The following is a 21855-nucleotide window of genomic DNA, read 5'->3' as shown; positions in this document are numbered from 1 at the left end:
CCATTTTAATTGTTTTAAGTGTATAATTTAACAGTATTAATTATATTCATTGTGTGGTGCATATCTACTTTCAAAATTTCATTACCCCAAATAGAAACTCTACCTATTAAGCTATAACTCTGCCTTCTCCTAAATTGTGATAACCTTTAATCTACTGTCTGACTCTACAAATTCGCATATTATAGATATTGCATATAGTTGGACTTGTACAGTATTTTTTGGTGTCTGGATTATTTCACTTTGCATGATGCTTTCAAGATTTTTCATGTTGTAGTGTGTATCAGAAATTTATTTGCTTTTGTGGCTGAATAATATTTCATTGTATGTATTATAGATTTTATTTTTTACATAGATGAAATCATGCTAATTTTCTCTTTTGTGTCTAGTTTACTGTGGTTAATTTGACATATGGATATTTATACATATTGTACATGCAGTAATAAATTATTTATTTTGATTATCATATAGCATTCCATTGTGAAAAATATATATGTCTATTTTACTGTTAGGCATTTGGGCATTTTGCAATTTTTTAGCTACTGTGAATAATACTGCTGTGAAGATTCTAGTATATTTCCTATGGTAAACTTATGTTTTTCTGTTGGATACATACTTTGGTGCAGAATTTCTGATTCATATATCCTGTTTTGGTAGATAAAGCCAAAGAGCTTCCCAATGTAATTATATCAATATATGTTATCACCACCGTGAGAATTCTACATCCTCACCAAACTTGGCATTTTCTTTCTTTTTCATTTTTACCATTATGATGAGTATGTAGTAGTATATCATTGTGTTTTGAATTTGCCTTCTCCTTATAACTCCATTAATTCTTTTGACTTTTGCCCATATCCATATTTGATTTTCTGTCTTCTTTTCCATTCATCTGTTGAAATTGTTTATATATTCTGGATATACATGGTTGTAGTTAAGTATTGTGTAGTTGTCTCTTATGATGTTCCTTGCCTTTTACCTTCGAGTATGTCTTTTGATAAATAGGAGTTTAACCTTAATTCAGTCTAATTTATAAATCATTTTTCTCTTAAAATTAGCACTTCTGTTTTCAGTTTAAGAACACTTTGCTTACATCACAAAAATATTCTATTTTCCTATTTAATTATTGTTTCCTTTTTACATCAAGATCTGCAAATCTAGAATTTCTTTTTTGTACATAGTGTGAAGTAGTGGCCAAGATATACATTTTTTCCACATGCATTTGCAATTGTCTCAGCACCGTTTATAGAAAACACTCTCGTTTCCTCATAGTACTGAACTATTACATTTACCTTTAATCAAGACTTCCATATATACTCCTATTTTTAGATTTGAGAAGTATTGATTTAAGAACTCATATTTAACTTTGTCACAATGTATAGTCTGGAGGGTGGCTATGATTGAGAAGTCACGTTAGCAGGGAACACAACCCAACAAATACACAGCATAATGGTGATTGGAATGGGACAGAGAGGAAAAATTGATGATATGTACTGAAACCATAATGCCAAACTGATTTATGAACTGGTTGCATATAGGACATGAACAATTAACGCAGCAATAAACTTTGAGATGAACAAATCAAAAGAGAAAAAGATTTCTTTTAATGAACATGTTATAAGTTGTATCCATATTGTGTATAAATTTCTTATTAGCAGTATTAACAGATTGCCCAGTCACAATTTAAAAAAAAATGTCCCAAGCTCAGATGAAAGATAATTTGCATAGAGATAGATGGTTATTGAAGTTTTGATATGGGAAGAAACTCTGAAATTAGACAATAGATACAATAAAGTAAGAATATTAATTTAATCATCCTGCTTGTGTTCATTCATTCTTCACAAGTAGTAATTACTACAGACAAGTCTTATGAGCCCGAGGTTGGTAACAGATTACCTATTTATCAGAAATCAATTAGGGATGATTTCATTTTACATTTCATATTTGCTACATAAAACATTATGCATAATCATTATGCATGATTATAAAAAGAGATTATATTTACGAATCTTCTATAACAATTAAATTTAAATCCAGTCTTATTAAAACTTTGGTGATAATAAACATCATCACTAATAATGACAAAAAGTATTTTGTTTGCTGCCCTTTTTAGAAGTCAACATACTAAAAATGTGCCCATTCCTTGAGTAACTTCTAGCATGTGGCATTGATTTATGCATAATTAGGGCAAGCAGATATTCTATTAATGTGATTTGAGGGATTCTAAGAAAATCCCCTTTGAATAAATTAACTCCTAGTTGAATCTTTTAAAATGCCCACCATTAGTGATTTTCCCTGTAGACACTTTATAGGGGATGTATGCAGAGAGTTAGGCATTACATTCCCTTGGAGAGGTAACACATTATCTGGCTAATGAATTAACAGAGAATAATTGGTTGGATTTACCACCACTATCCCTATTCATACATTAGATGGATCCTGAAGGGAATAGGAAAGTAGAAAAATGCAGATCAGCAACAGGAAAAGACAGGAAAGTCAGTGAACAAAGAAGCAGCATATTTTTATCTAAATGTTTGGATTGTGGCCAGAAAGTCCATGTGAAGACAGTCTGCTAGCGTTTGCATGTGTATACACATATTTATTTTATTATAGTATTTCATACTATGTAAATATGGATACACATATACATGTATACACATATTTATTTTATTATATTTCATATTGTATAAACTGTACTAAAATTTAATTCTATCAATATATTACAAACATATGATATTGACACTTACACATTGCAGTTTCTGAGTACTTATAAATTAAGTACAATTTTCAACTGTTTGAAAATTTTACACTATATTGCAATCTAAAAATTGAATAGTGGTTTTCCTATTACATTGCAAAATAATTACATATATTTGCCTTTATAAAATTTATTTTAATGAAGACTATTGTTTGATTACTATCTATTCTTCTTTGACTAAAACATTACTGAGAAATGAATGACGAAATAAGCATGTGAAGGTACAAAGAAGAATGGACAGCAATCAATCTTTTAGAGGGTTAATACTTTTACTTAAGGAGTATTATGACAAACTTTAAATTTTTACATTTAATAGAAAATGTCACTTTTTTCTGTATGCAAATAGCATTTTTTTCTTCTTTGTACGTTTTAGTACAGTCACTCTGAGAAAAAACAAAATATTTTGTCACGCCATATTTTTATTCTATGTCAATGACTATTATCACTCTGGTCTTTTTATTTTTTTTATCTTTATAAATTTAAGGTGTATAAGTGTAATTTTGTTACTTGGATATGTTGCATAGTGGTAAAATCTATTTTTTCCTTACCAGGTAAAACTTATATTGAAGGATTGTTTGTTGGGCTTGGTTTTGACTATCCTTCATCATCTATACTTTCTTTCTACAAAGTAACATAAATGTGAATAGCTTTAAAGATATCTCTGTAGATCACATCTCACAAATGTATATGTTACCCTTGACTTTTTTCTCTTGGGCTATAAACTTCACTGTCTGCCAATGTGAAGTATTCACTTAGAAACCAAAATTTAGCACCCAGACAGATCTCTAAATTTTTTGTACTGTGTTAAAATGTTCTTGCATTGCTATAAAGAAATACTGGGCTGAGGATGGTGGCTAACACCTATAATCCCAGCATTTTTTTTTTTGAGACGGAGTCTCACTCTGTCACCCATGCTGGAGTGCAATGGCGCAATCTTGGCTCACTGTAATCTCCGCCTCCCAGATTCAAGTGATTCTCCTGCCTCAGCCTCCTGAGTAGCTTGGGTTACAGGCATGCGCCAACATGCCAGGCTAATTTTTGTATTTTTAGTAGAGACGGGGTTTCACCATGTTAGTCAGGTTGGTCTCGAACTCCTGACCTCATGATCTGCCCACCTCAGCCTCTCAAAGTGCTGAGATTACAGGCATGAGCCACCACTCCTGGCCGGGAGAAACTTGGAAATCTCTATTATTGTTTAAACGTATTAAAATTCAATGTTTGGATAATTCACATATAGGCTTAATCAAAAATGTTTATAAAGATTTTTGCATGGGGATAGTAAATAGCACCTTAAAAATGTGATGAGATACAATAAATATTGGTATAGCTATAGGATGTGTATAGTAGTCTTTACTCACTTGCAGGTTTGCAAACAAGGGTTAACTACAGTCTAAAACATTAACTGAAACTTTCCAGAATTTAAAAATTAATAAGTATTAAATTGCATGTCATTCCAAGTAGCCTGATGAAATGTTGTACCATTCCACTTTGTCTTACCCTGGACATGAGTCATCTCTTTACACAGTGTATCCAAGCTGTATATGTAACCAGCTCGTTAGTCACTTAGTAGTCTTCTTGGTGATCAGACTGACTGCCATGGTGTCCAAATGCTGGTATTAAAGTAACTCATATTACTTAATAATGATCTCAGAGCACAAGAGTAGTGATGTTGGTAATTCAAATATGTCCAACAAAAGCTATAAAGTGCTTCATCTAAGTTAGATTTATATTTTACCTAACTATGAAAAAAAATCATATGCTGATAGTGCTAACATCTATGGTATGAACAAATCTTCTATCCATAAAACTGTGAAGAAGCAAAAAGAAATTTGTGTATAGTATATATAGTCATGCATCATTTAAAGATGGAGATACCTTCAGAGAAATGTGTTGTTAGGTGATCTTTGTCATCATGTGAACAACATAGACTGAACTTAAACCTAGAGGGTATAGCCTGCTACGACCTCTGTTATATGGTACGGCCTACTGCTCCTAGGCTACAAACTTTTACAGCATGTTACTGTACTAAATGCTGTAGGCAATTGTAACATGATGATATTTATGTACCTAAACATATCTAACATGTAAAAGGTACAGTAAAAATATGGTATAAAATATAAAAAATAATACACCTGTATACGGCAGCACCATTATAATCTTATGGAACCACCGTTGTATATGCAGTCAGTTGCTAACAGAGCATTACTGTAAAGGGCTCAGTACCATTTTAGGTTTCGAGCATCCACTGGGAGTCTTGGAACATCGTCCTTACAGACAGGAGGAGATAATACTGTTGGTTTTTCAGTGTTGTTGTAATACATTGCCAATAACCAGATAGCTTGGATCAGATTTTCATTCTATCACATTTCTGAGCACCAGAATTCCAAAATCAAGGCATTGGCAGTGTTAGTTTCTTCCAGAGGCTCTGAGGGAGGACCTATTCCATGTCTCTCTGCGCTTCTGGTTAGAAGCTGCAATCCATGATGTTCCTTGGCTAGTAGATGCGTCACTCCAATCTCAGCCTGTCTCACAAGGACCCTGCTTTTGGGTATTGTTTTGTCTTCTTTTCTTTCCTATAGGGTGCGTATCACTGTGGGTTAATCCATGGTTAATCCAAGATGATCTCATCTTGAAATGCTTAATTTAATTACATCTGCAAAGACTCTTTATTCAAAGAAGTTCACGTTCAAAGGATAAATATTTCGGGGGAGCTATTATTCAATCTAATATAGAATAGAATATAATAGAATATAGTCTTTAAATATTTTGAGTAATATTTAACAACATGTAAAAATATTAACTGTAGAATGTTACACCAAAACTAGATATAGAACATAAATATATTTTATCTTTCTGCATACTAGAATATGAGTAGTATAATATTATCCAGATTTTATATACAAATTGCTAGATGGCAATATAAACAAATGATACTAGTGTTGTGGGACCTCAAGGGATTGAGGACTACAGATGCATTTTTTTCTTTTAGTTGTGTTTTTCACGTTTTCAAATAACCATGACTTACTATTATAACAATTTAAGTTATAAAGTAATGAGCTATTATATATTTTAGTGTTATTCACCGTATTCATTGTGTTAATATTCTTAATTTAAAATATAGTGTTAAAATAAAGTTTAACCTAAGGCTGCCTCCTTACATATTTTAAGCTTGGCCTAAAGGCTTTTCTGCACATCGTGAACTGTAACAAGCGGACCTCCACTTGTTACATACCATAGCCTACATTTGTGCCAGTCACAGAGTTTTGGCCAATCAAATGTAGCCAACTGTTCGAACCATGTTCAAGTAAGGCCAACACCGAGCTGTAACCCATCCAGCTGTTTCTGTACCTCTCTTCCATTTTCTGTCCATAAATCTTCTTCCACCACATGGCTGCGCTGGAGTCTCTGAGCCTACTCGGGCTTGGAAGGCTGCCCATTTCGCGAATCATTCATTGCTCAATTAAACTTTAAATTTAGTTGAGCTGACGTTTATCTTTTATCAATAGTAAACAGACACATATGCATTTATATATGCATGTGTATATATACATATATACATGTAAGTATGTGTGTGTGTGTATTCATGTGTATATACATATATTTTGGTCACAAACTTAATTTTGGTCACAAGCACTGGCAGTTACAGTGAAATAATGAAAAAAAGGCTAGAAACAGAAGTTTTCATATTCCCTTAGGAATATTCTGTGAAATGTGTTAGTATTAGTCCCTAAAATCTAATTGTCTTTAAATATTTTCTAAAGTTTTGAGGTCTTAACTACTAAAGACCTTGTTGTGGCTATTTGTAATTACATTTATTAATTAATTCAAAGTACTATATATTGAGAGGCCAATATTACTTCTGACTTTGAGCATATATTAAAACTATTTTTGATTTGGGATGATACTTGTAAATCTGATTTTTTTTTTTCCTGAATGAAGCCTTTGCAGGATATAAAGTCATCTTTGGTGAGTCATTTATATAGATTTATTGCTTCACAATGTTTCATCTCTTTGCCTACCAAGCAAAAGCAGGAGACTTGGGCTCTAGTTCATTCCTTATGGATTACAGGATGTATGCCCTTCGGTAGTTTATTCCTTCATTTTTGTTGCAGTTTTCAGGGACCAATATGTAACATTACTTCATTCTTCTCTTGTTCTGATTCAATAAAGAATATGAGAGGAGATAAATGTTTATTAAAGTGTAACTTATAATAATGACAATGCTAATTGGTTAAAATAACTTTAGAAACTCCTCCAGTTGGATATGCAAGCAATTTCTCATTATTTAAAGTCAACTAAATTGTTACCTGCATGTCTTCCTTGGACAAAGCCTGATTCAATAAGTTTATGTCCTGGAAAAACAGTAGAGCATAGCCTGCCAGGAGGTTGGCAGGAATGAAAGAGAGAAACTGAAAAGTACCTGCAGAGAGAAAGTCTTTCCCCCAATTAGTCTTCCACATCAAGTCAGTTATCCTCTCTCTTCTAGGGAGGTCAGTGATGGGGTGTGAAGCAGGAAGTATAACTCTCATAATTCATTTTGTTTATCTTTTCTTTTACTTTGCTTCCATGGATATACAAAACACCAGCCATAAACATTCTTCCTCACACAGGATTTGCCCTCTCTACCCCTGAGGCTGATATGAACATCCAATAAAAATTTAGTATGATCTTATGGCCATTTGTAGCCACTCACACACAATATGACAGAAATCCACACAAAATGTGTTTCTGAAACATACATTTTCCTTTAATGATTTTATGATTTTGTTCATATTATTTTGCCATTGTTCCAATTTGATACTGTCCTTTTTTTCTTACAATCTTCTTAATTTTTTTCCAAATCACACGATTGTTTTCTCTTATTTAAAAAAAAATTCTTTACAACTGTGAAGTAATATGCATCTAGTTAATATTTGAATTTGAAGTGTTGATGTCATTTATTCTGATTGGCCAATAACCACTAGTTATTAAATATTTTATATATAAATCTTGTTTATTTCATTACGTTGTTATTGTTCAAGTCTTTTTCGATAGTTTGTTAGCTTAATTAGAAACACCTTAAAGCATGACTTGACATATATATATGTTATATATATTGTGTGTGTGTTTATCACTGTGCTTTACACACATATTAAAAGACTTTGTAAGTTAAAAGTGATATATAATATTAAGGCATTTTAACTCACTTGAAATTGAGTGTTACTGATTATTAGAAAAGCAATGAACTACACATAATATATGGAGGTTTAAAACATTCTTAGACCTAGGTATATGGAGCCCATTTATTATATATATTATATTTTTTGCATCACTAGTTTTTAAACTAATGAAAATATGTACATATGTTTGGGTTAGATCAAATAGAGGAGGTAGAAAACAAATTTATGATCTCTTTCCCTTCTCCTTCTAACTTTTCCTAACACAAACTGTTAGACTCATTGCAATAGATAAGTTGAGAGAATCTCTGGTTTTTGTTTCCCTGTTTCAAAGTAGATATGAGGAGGTCTTTGCTCAATGTCTATAATACTTTATGAATTTATTTCCCTCTATATTATGTGTTCAGGCTCTATGTTGCCCTTATCTCTCTTTCTAGACCTCTCTCTGCCATGTTCCGTGTAAGATAAAAATTTTCCTTTCTATCATACACTTTTATCAATTACTGCTCATATCAATTTTCAGGCAGCTTTACAAAATATGTACACTTTCAGAAATCCTAAAAATATGTACACTTTCAGAAATCCTGAGTAAGACAAGTAAGAATGGGCAAAGAAAACTGATAAATGGAGGAATAGGTAGCATCTAGGGGCTCATTGTTTTGACTTAAATAGACTGAGATCACAGAGCATTCCTCAAGGACTGACCCCTGTCCACCTGCATCAGAATTGCCTGAAATGTATTATTAAACCTACAGTTTCCTGATCCCCACTTCTAAACCGAATCTTTGTGGTTAGATCTTGGGGGTCTGCATTTCTGAGAATGCCCTTTGATTTTTTACTTTCTAAGTAATAGAACTGCCATTTGGCAGGTGCTTCACCTACCTCTTTCTTAAAGTTTAGCAAGGTTTGCTCCACCAGGTTGCATTGAAATAAACACTGCTTCATTTTTGAATTGACTGAATTCTATGTGTTTTGAAGATTCTGATTTTCCAGTTTTTGGTGTGACATATTTGACAGCGATGAAACTGTTAAACTCTAAAAATGATGAATATGGTGTTTTCAAAATTGGAGGTTTAAATGGTGGACTCAGATCTCATTGTAGTATATTAGCTCTGTCTGGAATTTGACACTCACTGAGCTTTCCAAAAGGATTTCCATGTCTGGGACTACCAACACTTTGTTATGAATGTTTTGTGCTTAGGTAAGAGATTGCTGAGAAACCTGTCAACATTATTATGCTAATGTAAATATTGGCCCACACACAGGAATTCTATCATTCTGTTCCTAGTCTTCTTCTTCAGACGTTTCAAGTAATAGCATTTACAATTGTGAGCACAAATGGTACTCGCTGTGATTCAGGAGTCCTGGGACCATCTTTCAACATGATTACAAATAGCATGTTATTTGGCAAACTAATTTGCCTTTGACCCAGTTTCATCGTCATCCATCATAATAAAGGCTTAATGCAGACAATAATTTTACCCCTGTAATTCTATAACAATGTTTTTTATAAGATATAGAAAAGCTTCCATCACCTATGACTGTATTAAAAAAATGCAATAACCCAAGGAATTGTCTATACAACTATAATAAATAATTTGAGTGTCAGACTTTGGTTTAAAATTATTTGCCTTTAAGTTTCTAAGTATGTATAATTTTTTTTTAATGAATGGCTTTAGTTCCTACATATCAAGATAGATTTGATAATAAATAATAAGCCTACTAAAACTGAGATTTCAATTTAAACCAATACTGTATTAAAATGGCTACAGCCTTAAAATCAAATTACACTGGATACAGTTATTCACTGTATTAAATAACACAAAGTCATTGTTAAATATTTATTCTCTTACCTGGTGTTTATTCAACAACACATTGTGTAATGAAATTATACATTATTATAGAAAAAAAAGACGCCATTTATGTATCTTCATGGGTTCATGTTTTAATGTTCTTTTTCTTGGTGAGAACATTGCAGCCAATCTTGTTTACTAGCATTTGGAAAACACTTTATTCAAAATTATTTCTGGAAGGAAATAACTTTAATGCATTATTGGTCCTTGTGCTGCAATGGTGACTGATCTGGAATTTAAAATAAACTACTTCAGAGTCCAAATGTTCCTCATGCTAAAGATATTTTCGCTTTATTAGCATTCCATAGAATAAAGTATATCTTATGGGTTCTTTAATCTACAAATAGCATCAGACACTTTGTGAAAAATATTTTTATTTTATTCTTTAAACTCATTAAGTTTTTAAAAATACATGTTTTCACCATTTCTCCCCTTTATCTATTGAGTAAGAATGAACGTTAAAGACAAGGTGGTTAAACTTAAAGTATGAATTTGGTTGACATCTGAATTGAATGTATTAAGTGATACATTGCTTTACTTTTTCCTTAAGACAAATTTCCAAATTCTCTTGCTTTTCTAGATATGAAAACATAGAAATAAGCTAAAAAAATTAAATAAATAAAACAATTCAAAACATTCAAAACTCCCAATTACCTAATGAAGGTAGCTATGTTATATATTTGCCTCATATACTACTATTTGGTTCAAACTTTTGTTTCATTTTGTAAAGAATGGGTTCTCACTATGATGCCCTGGCTGATCTCAAACCCCTAGGCTCAAGCTATCCAACTGCCTCTGCCTCCCTCAGTGTTGGGATTATAGGCTTGAGCCACTGTGCCTGGAATATACTACTACTAAATATTGAAAAAATATTTACAAGAAGAGAAAAATACAAACAGTCTTCAGGAATTACTGGTATTTAAAAAGCCATTTTGTATTACAATAATAACATAATGTGTAATTACAAAATATCTTATCCCATTTCTGTAACTAATACATTAGAAAATGGAATGTTGCTTAAAAGTTAGGTGAAATGTGTGTGCATAGTAAAAAGCAATTCAGTGTAAAAAGAAAGATTGCCAGTTTACCAAAAGAAAATACTTTCAAAAAAAATTTGGACACCACAATATGCTTACTTTGATAGTATATATGTATTTTATCCTCTCCACAACAATTTCCAGTAATAGCCCATTATTGTTCCTGCTGTGCTACAGAAAGCAGCATATAGAATTACACAGAATATCAAGGTTGCTTTCAGGATTAAACATTTTGTAAGTACATCAGAATTTTTCAGGACTACAATCATTATAATGAGATTTTGACTTTTCGGCATTCCAAGCTTTTAGGAACTTTCAGGTAGCCCATCTTACTGCAACTCCAAGTGACAGAATATATGTGATTTACTGACTGTGAAAATAATTACACTTACTTCATTTAAAATGATGCAGATTTAGAATGATAAGCACATAAATTTGCTATAGAAGTTAAATTGTGTAGGAGACTAGCATAAGATTCCTACAACGAGGAATCCATAGTCTATGCCAAAACTATCCAAGGTAATAGTGGATTCTGGTGAAACTGATGATAGTAAACTCCAGGTCCTTTCAAGACAGCTGATACAGTCACTATCTTTGACAACAAGATAACTCTTCAAATCCCAGTTGATCACAACACTAGATGGTCAGAAGATATGTTAGATCAGGAAGGGAACAAGTGTTTAGAAGAAATGAGCCCCGTCAACAAAGCTGTAACCTCAGAAAAAGGCCTCAAAGGCCTCTGCTATCCACAGTGGTTACCACTGATAAGTACACAGCTTGAAGACCCAGAAGGTAGTTTTCCAAAGGCTGAGATGACAGAAGAATGTGGCAAAGAAACCAGAAAAAATACTTGCAGTCTGCAACTACTGGCCTGCCTTTAAAAATGGCAACCAGCAAAGTCCTTTCTGATTCTAAATTTATTGGTAAATGTTTGTTTCCTTCCAAATCATAAATAAGATCCAAAAAATATACCAAGTCAGATTGTCTCTATGCTCATCAAGAATACCTGAACTGCTTCAAGAAAGTAGCAAGAGCATTAGTACCATATGTAAGTAGTCATCTTTGCCATTTCTTGCCCACTTATTTTTAAAAAGTAAAATATTTGGCCGGGCACGGTGGCTCATGCCAGTAATCCCAGCACTTTGGGAGGCCGAGGCAGGCGGATCACGAGGTCAAGAGATCGAGACCATCCTGGCTAACACAGTGAAACCCCGCCTCTACTAAAAATACAGAAAATTAGCCGAGTGTTGTGGCATGCACCTGTTGCCTCAGCTACTCAGGAGGCTGAAGTGGGAGAACCGCTTGAACCCCGGAGGCCGAGGTTGCAGTGAGCTGAGATCGTGCCACTGCACTCCAGCCTGGGTGACAGAGCGAGACTCCGTCTCAAAAAAAAAAAAAAAAGTAAAATATTCTTTTTATTACCTGAACACTGTAGATTTAACAGTTTCCAGAACCACCCTGCCATCACTGTATTGCCACAACATGCCTTAAAGTGGTTTCAGCTTTAAACCGGGATAAAACCCAATCCCCCCAGAATATTTTGTGTTTTTGGAAAAGTTTCCACTATGGTAAAAGTTATTTTACAGATCTGATCCAATCACTGAAACTTGCAGTATATTGTTTTCTTACTAAGATGCTTATTTCCTTTATAATGTGTCTACTTTTTTACATACGGAATTTTATTCAGTGGTCTTAACATGAGTGGTGTTTGTTACTATGAAAGAAAGTCAGTATAAGGAACAGCTAAAATTTTTTTAATTTTTAAAATATTTTTGAGGCCCAAAAAGGGATATATGAATTATATATTATTTTTCTTGGGGTTTACCAATATTTACATGTATATTATATTATATATTTATATATAAAATTATGTCAGCACTATTTGTGATTTTTCAATCTTTGTCATAAATCTATGTGTAAACCTTAGAAGTTGTATTTAGCATGAAAAAGAGATCCTAGGGCTCCATGCAGATTCATCAGAAGTGAAACACAGCATTTGACATCCTTTCTGCTCCTGTGCATCAGAAAATACTATTTAATTGCACTACAGCCTTTCTGGAGCCCCTCTATAACTATGATGATGATGGCTCTTCTCACTATTCTTGATTCTCTCTGGTTAGATCAATTGGTTTCTAGATTATAGTTTTAGAAATGCTGAATCCTGTCACCTTCCCACAAATAAGAATGTCTGTATCGCAATTATTAAATGCTTTTGGAGAGAATGAAGACAAACCTACTTTTTAACAAATTTTTTTTATGTAAACAAGGATCTTTAGCAATAACCAAGAACACAAGGAATGAAAAATAAAATCAAAGACACAGGCTCTACATTAAAAGTCGTTCACCTTTTAATTGTGTTAAAAGATGAATAAACCTGAAAAGATATTTTAACATATGAAGCAATAATCGGTAAAGGTAAAAACATGGGTGGAAAAATAACCCTCCTGCTAAGGTTTGAGAAACTGTATGTATGTTGGATTAGAATTAAAAGTAACTGAGTGAGTCCTGAGGAAATGCAAGCATCAGTGCATGGTATGAAAGGAAAAGTCAAAGGAATTAAGATTTACTCTGTGACATTTCTAAAAATAAGTAGAACCCAAACAGCATAATGATTCAATAAAACCATTTAACATGATGTGTTAAGATTTTTTTTAAATTGTATTAATTTGGGGGCTCAGAAAAATACCTCTAAAATGACAAGGATTAGTCACAGTGGGATCCCACCACTGGCTGCCAATTACTATGCAGTAGTAGTGGCTTGTCATGATGTAACACAGCATGAATTTTTTTCCCAGCGGATAATAAAGTTGATTTTTTTTTCTGCCTTTTTGTTAGGGGTTATATACAGTATTAACCCAGGATCAGAACTGTAGAATTAAAGCATACTTTTACTATTTCCAGCCCCAAATTCTCTGTAAGCTATAACTGTTTCCATTTTGTGCCAAAGATACTTGAACTACTAAACTAAAAATTTAAATTGCTCTCCTTTAATTAGCATTGCTGCTTTTTTGTAAGTCAAAGTAATATTAACAGTTAGTGAAAGTAGTGTTTCTTTACCCGAATATAATTACATGTATTATAATGAACCACTTTAAAAAACCTTATTGCTAGAATTCACTAATTGGAAAATAATAGAAAAAACAGGTATTATACAATTATTTGCAATGTGTTTGAGGAAACTCAACTAATTTTGCCAATTACATTAAATATAATAATCTCTATTATTTTTGTTCAGAAAAATAAAATTTCATGTTGAACATAAATTAATATATAGTGGTATTCTGCCTAGACTTGCAAATTTGCATAGATAAGTAAAAAATGATAATTTAATCATTGTGCTAGTGTGATTCTATCTTGGTAAGGAAAAACAGGTTAATGCAGTTATAAAATAATAATAATAAATAATGAGGAAATTAGTGTATTATTTATATCAGTGGTCTCAAAGTTTAGCATTCATCAGAATCACCCAGAGGGCTTGTTTGTCCTCATGCTCAGAGTTTCTGATTCAGTATGCCTTGAGTGGTACCCAGGAATTTACATTTCCAACAAGTTACCACATGATGCTTATGCTACCCACACTTTAAGAACAATTGGCCCATGGACAACAAAAATGATTATTTGCAGTAAGTAAACAAAACAAAACAACAATGATAACAAACAGTATAAAATGCTATTTCTTTATGTTTCTACCTATGCAATGGCAATTCTAATCAAGGTCAGCGTTAAAATAACTCTTCCCACAGAGGTTGCATGGCTCCCATTGTGCAAACCACCTCCCTTTTACAAAAGAGAAGAGGAGACAAAAAATAAAAATAGACAGACAGAGACAAAAATAAACAGCAGGAGTCCAGCCTTGCCTGTTATAATCACATTCTACCATTATAACAGTTTTCTGCTTCTATCATATACTGTATCTATATTATTTCTAACTTATGTATACACTATATCCATGTATATATGTTATATATTTCTAAGATAAATTTATATTTAGATAATAAGACAGACTAATAGATTCTCTTCCATTTTGCATTATTTGTCCCAGTGGGCTTTGTTGGCTGTTGCAAATTGGCTTCCCTGACAGCAGACTCTGAAACAAGGATGGGCACGCAGGGAGCATCTGAGGAGTGCTCTGCATCAGCACCTATGGGCCTAGGGCAAGAAGCCAGACTAAGTATAAGGAAAAGTTAGGATGTAGTATTATAATGGTTAATATTGTATGTCAACTTGACTGGGCCATGGAGTAATAGGACATTTGTCCAAACATTATTCTGGGTGTGTCTGTTAGTATGTTTCTGGATAATACTAATATTTGACTAATATTTGAATTATAGTGAAGTCTTTTGTCCTCCCTAATGTGGGTGTGCCTTAGTCCGTCAGGTGAACATTGAATCGAACAAAAGGCTGAGTAAGAGGGAACTCCTCCTGCCTGACTGTCTTTAGGAATAGTGAAGGTCTTTTCCAGTCTTTGGAAACATAGACATTAATGGGTCTCTGCTTGCTAACTACAGATCTTGGTACGGCTCAGCCATCATAATCATGTAAGCCAATTGCTTATAATTCTCAGTTATAAGAAGAGGCAATTTCAAAGTTGTTTACCAAGAATTTACCTTAAAACAGCATAAAGTTATTGGTGGGCTACACATTGTTATTTGTATCACAAATTTCAGGAACATGAAGATAATGGGTGAGACTGCTAGTCAGGAACAAAGTACCTTTAAACAGTTGCCCCTGGGCATGGGTGGTGTGGGTGTGACTAAAGTTCCCTACTCAAATATCTCTAGGCCTGATAAATTTAGCATAGTTCACATAGCTCAAACTGCTGTTTTTCTTTTCTCAGTGAACACATGTGACCTGAACACATGTGTGAGCTGACGGAGAGCCACAGGTGAATCAATGGAGGATGGTATGGGGAACTAAACCACTTGCTGTGCCATCAGGCCTTATTCATGCCCAATCCTGTATATATCCCTTCTGATGTTATGGTAGACTGCTGCTGGGCACACCAACCTTGTGACTTATTCAGGGTGACTCAACCCAGCTCAGAATGGGCAGTTTGCCATATGTTGTCACTTTATGAACCATAGCCATGTGTTCCATTTTTGACAAGACCAGTAGTATGGTGTACTGGGACCAAGTGAGAAATGATTTTTAAAGACAATAAATACTCTGCCACTTAACATAGCCACGTTCAGCACTTTGAATAAAGGCTCTGCCACTTAACATATGTAATATGCCACTTAACATATATAATATAACATATAATATGCTGCTTAACATACACAACATATAATATGCCACTTAACATATATAACAATATGCCAATTAACATGCCACTTACATATAACATATATGCTTATGTTATATACAACAAATAACATATATATAACATATATGCCACTTAACATATGCCACTTAACATATATAACATATACTATGCCACTTAACATATATAATAAACACTCTGCCACTTAACATAGGCTTGTTCAGCACTCTGGGGTGTCTACATTTTGCATAAGTCACATAGAGCATATTTTACCATTACTAGTATCTCCAATATCATTTATACTACAGCCCAAACTTGTCTTAGCCCTTTCCTACTCTGAGCCTTACTCAAATGCAGCAACTTTTATTACATTTTTATATGGGTTGAAACAATATTCCCATGTAGAATATACTGTCTTAACAGCTCAACGTGTCTCACAGGACATTGGGATTCTTTTAAATGGTGGAAGTTTAGATACAATGATTGATTCATTTTTTTTTTTTTTACATTGAACTTCACCCTCCAGATTATTGGATTTCTATACATTTTGTAAATGTGACAGCCCTGAAACTTCATAGAGTTTTGTAGCACGTTTGTTCTTAAAAGGCCTCCAATGAACGTACCATTTCTTTCTTATCCCATCTTATTCGCATAATGTCGTGAATATAGTGGATCATTTTGCTATGCTGTAGGAAGCTAGAAAGAACGATTATCTTTAGACAAAGTGAGACTTTTACCATGGCCTAGTGCAAGATTGTATGTATACATTGTTTTTCACCCTACATAAATAAACCATTTATGATCCTTGTCTTAGTTCATTTTTTGCTACTATAAGAGAATACCACAGATTGGGTCATTCATAAACAATGTAAATTTATTTCTCACGGTTCTGGGGCCTGGGGAGTCCATTTCAAAATGCTGGCATCTGATGAGGGCCTTCTTTCTGAATCATTTTTGGCAGAAGGCAGAAGGACAAGATAGTGAGTACTTGACAGCTGGAAGACGGGCAATCTCATCTTCTCGTAAGAAATCCACTATGATAACTAAACCCCTCCATTGATAATGGCATTAATCCACTAATTATGGCCCTGTCATCATAATCTAATCAGTTCTTAAAAGTTCAACCTCCCAGCACTGTTCCATTGAGGATTAACTTTCTAACACATTAACTTTGGGAGACACGTTCAAACCGTAGCAATCCTTCTTTCTGATAGGGATGAAAAAGACTGCATGCAATAGGTAAATGCACATCATGTACATATATCAAGTTGGCATTTTATCTTACAGCAAAGGTGCCACATATGTAGCATAGCAATTGCGATGAAGAATACTACCTATTTAAATCTGTGAAGGTCTACTGCAATTATCTTGGGTCTATCTGGCTTCTAGAAAGGCATGTCTGATGAATTAAATCAAGCTATATCAAGGGCCATCATCTTTACGTCCTTTTATATATTTTAGGGTGGCACTATTATAATTTATTCTCATGAGGAAAAACATTGTTTTTGATTTACAACCATGGAAGAAGGTAAGGCGGGACATTTTAGAGGCTTCCACTTTTTCATTTCCTACTGTAGATAATAAGTCTTACCCCATAGTCCAAGAAATCAATATGCAGATTGGGATATCTACCAAGTATGTTCTTCAGACACTAGGAAACAAATCAATAGGTAGTTCTATGGATCCAGTGAACCAAAGGTGAAGTGGAACTAGGCTAGGACTAGTCACCAGTCACCACATTTCCCTTTCTAACAGAGAACCTTGAGAATGTCTTTTTTTCCCTGCTATTAGTATTGATTCTTACTGTGTAATATTCTCCCAATGTTTGAGGTATTTCTCATTCCCAGTGTATTCTTGCCCAAGCAAATGGCCACTGGTTTCATTGAGGAAAAACTGAGGAATTCACCATAAAGTTGCAGGGCTATCCTTTCAGGGAACAAAGAGCTATGGGCCTATAAACTATGGGCTTATAAACTGGCTCAGATATGGAAACTGGGCAAGAGATATGCCTTTTATTGATATGGATGTATTTAACCTCTTGATCGTCAACAGTTTGGGTTGTATAGATAGATCAGTTTTCTTCTTAGAAGACCACTTATCTTTTCCCTAGGGATACTGTTTCTTAATTAAGCACCTGCATTGGCTCTCTGAGGATCATGTACCCATGACTGAGACTCCAGCCTTGTCTCATGATTATTGTGTTTTTCTTGAATCTGTCGGTTAAGTGCTACCATCTGGCTTCTGTAATTTCAGTTTTGTACCATCCTTATTACTCAATAAACCAAGTTCTAAAATAGCAACTCCTACTTCTATCCCTTAAGGAGTTGTAGAACCTAGCCAACATGTGCTAGTGGGATCCAGGAGAAAAAATATAGGTCTGAATTCTAATCAAGAACAAATGGAACATAAATTTAATTAAAGGATATATAAATATAGGTATAAGTATATATAAATATAAAACTTACAGAATATACCATCCAGGCATGGACCCCAGCTGCAGGTTGATCATCAGACTTCTAAAGGATGCTATGATCCCTCTTACCATTCTTTATTGCCTTGGTCAATAGAATATCTCCTGTACCCTTCCTGACGACATAGTCAACTGGTGAGTGGTGCAATCTTCCATAGTATAATCAATCTGATGTCTTATTCTTTGAACACTTTGATCCATACTTCCAGTCTTTGCATAAAAATCTTACACTTCTACTCAACTTAACATCGGCCATTTATTTCTCTAAGTTTTTAAAGACATATCATCATCATGTTTGCACTGTATTCTAGGGTCCCTGGGTGGGTGATACACTCTGTGAAGCATATATCTATGTATCTATATCTATCTATATCTATATCTATATCTATATCTATATCTATATCTATATCTATATATTTTGAGACGGAGTCTCACTCTTGTTGCCCAAGCTGGAGTACAATGGCGTGATCTCGGCTCACTGCAACCTCCGCCTCCCGGGTTCAAGCGATTCTCCTGCCTCAGCCTCATGAGTAGTTGGGATTATAGGCATGTGCCACCACACTGGACTAATTTTGTATTTTTAGTAGAGACAGGGTTTCTCCATGTTAGTCAGGCTGGCCTCAAACTCCTGACCTCAGGTAATCTGCCCACCTCGGCCTCCCAAAGTGCTGGGATTACAGGGTGAGCCACCATGTCCAGTATCTATATTTCTATATTTCTTTAAGGGTCTCTTGCACCATTAACAGACTCAGCATTTCACCAGACAGATCACATTTTGGCTTAATGCTAATTATGGTTCTTACAGCCAGAAGGCTAATGGAGGGAGATTTTGAGGAAACTCTGTTTTGATTTTCAGGGCAGAGGCCTCTGTGTTTTATTCATGTAAGGAAGGTCTGCTATACACAACGAAGAAGGAATGAGCCATTTATTCAGATTCAGAGGATTCAAGATAATCTGAGTTTTTGAGAATATAGAATGTTCAGTGCCCAGATGCCTCTATCTCCTATCAGAGCATTCCATTCTTTCCTACTTAAAGCCTGGACATAAGCATAACATAAATGCCTACATTTCTTTGGAACTCAGTGGCCTTGTCTTGAACTTTGCTATTTCCTTGGCCTTATAGTGTCTTTCTCTTCACCAACATCCATCTATTTCCATTTTCCTTATAATTGCTATCTCCCCCATATTTTTCAAATGATAAACATGGAACAATTGCTAGTGCATTTTCTCCCAGTGGTACGCCATCAGATTTCACCACTAGTGAGAATTTTAACAAATATGTTGCTAGCTCTTAGCAGAAATAAGCACTATTTATGCTTGACCCTCAAGAAATGAAGGCCTCATTACCACCTTTCAATTAGTAATCCAGCACCAATATTTCATATTGGCGTCTGCTTTCTCAGACCAATTCTAGAAACATTGATGAATATGTTTCACAAGGAAGCATATGGTTTGACAGAAGAATCAGCATGCCATGTATTTATTGGGGAGTGCTCTAGTGATCAACATCTGAGGGGAGGGAATGAAAGCATGACTGGGCAGAGAAAGAAGTTGGACAGCAATGTAGTACAAACAAAAGTTTCAGCTGACCTTGCAGGGATATTAAAAACTGAAAGGCACTTTAAGGATATGTTGCACTGAGAGAAGAGATCAGATTTTTATATATCCACAGTGACCAATCACTGGATGCAGAAATGGATGAAAAATTGGGCAAAATGACTTTTTTAAAGCAAAGGGCAATAGTGAGATGAAATTTTAGGCATGACATCCAATTTCACTCCTAGTAGCTGGGAGAAAAGTCCTTCCATGCTGAAAGAAATTTCTAATGGTGTGTTATAGTGCCCATTACATTAGCATACAGGCATATTGCATATTTGTCTTCTCATGCTAAACAAAAATCACTAGGGCTTCAGAATTTCAGCTTAAAATGTATGAGATATTTTATCTGATTCTTGCTACTTCTATTCTGTTCCTATTAGGTAGTTGATTTAGTTCCTCTAGGTCACTGCAAATATCTCTTCAAAACTATCCAAAGTAGCTTTGCCTAATTTTATATTGCCTATCTCCACGTTAAATCTCAAGCAGACAAAGACAAGGCACCCACTTTGTCTTCCTTTACTCATTTAATAATTAATTGCAGGCTTATTTCTTTTTCCATTTTCCACCCGAGCAATTCTCTGGATTATGAGTTATTTATTGTTTGTATTGTATACTTCATAGTTTACTATTTCTGCATTACATCATAGGCTATTACTAATAGCTTATTGTTGACCAGGAGCCTTATCAGTAATATAAACAGTTAACACCTGTTTTGTATGTTATATATAATTCCAGTTAATTTACTGTGCTCTTTTTTTTTTTTTTTTGAGACAGAGTCTTGCTCTGTTGTCCAGGCTGGAGTGCAGTGGTGTGATCTCGGCTCACTGCAACCTCCGCCTCTGGGGTTCATGCCATTCTCCTGCCTCAGCCTCCTGAGTAGCTGGGACTACAGGCACCTGCCACCACGCCCGGGTAATTCTGTATTTTTAGTAGAGATGGGGCTTCACCACGTTGGCTAGGATGGTTCTACCTCCTGACCCTGTGATCCACCTGCCCTGGCTTCCTAAAGTGCTGGGATTACAGGTGTGAGCCACCACGTGCAGCCATTACTGTGCTCTTATATCAAAGTAAGCTAGAGAAAATAAATGCTATTGCAAAGATCATAAGGAATAGAAAATATATTTACTATTCATTAAGTGGAAATGGATCTTTGTAAAGGTTTTCATCCTGGTTGTCCTCAAGTTGAGTAGACTGAGAAGAAGGAGAAAAAGGAGGAGGTAGTCTTGCTGACGCAGGGGTGGCAGAGGTAGAATCAAATATATGTGTAAGTGGACACTTACAATTTAAACATGTGTTGTTCAAGGGTAAACCATAGTCTTATTTGACATAATGTAATGACATATTGTATAATGTCATCACTGGTGTGATTACTTCATTATCTTTGTCATATAATATAACCTAATAATATGGAAATGACTCTCCCATCATATTTACAGGCCTCATTTACACTGAAAGGGCAGGGCTTGTGCACTATGGCACAGAATTCTACTTAAAACACTATATTAGTTTGGTCATTATTTTGCTTATCATTTCTGTGATGTTTTTCTATATCAATCTTTTGTTTTAATAGATGTTGCTGAGGCTACCAATCATTTCCATATTGCTAAATCCAACAAATAATTGTAAACCATCATCTTCCTTGACCTCTTAGAAGAATGCAATTTCTTGACCATTTCTGAAACACAATACTGGACTTCCCTAATTCATTAAAATTATATGTGCCAT

At 34.4% G+C, this 21855-nt stretch overlaps 1 long non-coding RNA gene across 2 annotated transcripts in view; it reads left to right on the top strand.

Moving 5' to 3' along the window:
* The window catches only part of LOC131381672 (uncharacterized), a 99114-nt gene that overhangs the window by 60035 nt on the left and 17224 nt on the right, over positions 1-21855 (top strand). The window contains exon 3 of one of the 2 annotated variants that reach the window (XR_009210555.1): positions 20905-21040. The exons of the other annotated variant lie outside the window; for it this stretch is intronic. This is a non-coding gene — a long non-coding RNA (uncharacterized LOC131381672). Of the gene's footprint in view, positions 1-20904; positions 21041-21855 lie in introns of those variants that run through there. 2 annotated transcript variants of the gene reach the window in all.

Source organism: Hylobates moloch, unplaced genomic scaffold, assembly GCF_009828535.3.
Source record: "Hylobates moloch isolate HMO894 unplaced genomic scaffold, HMol_V3 SCAFFOLD_17, whole genome shotgun sequence".
NCBI lineage: Eukaryota > Metazoa > Chordata > Mammalia > Primates > Hylobatidae > Hylobates > Hylobates moloch.
This window is presented reverse-complemented; position numbering and strand designations above follow the sequence as displayed.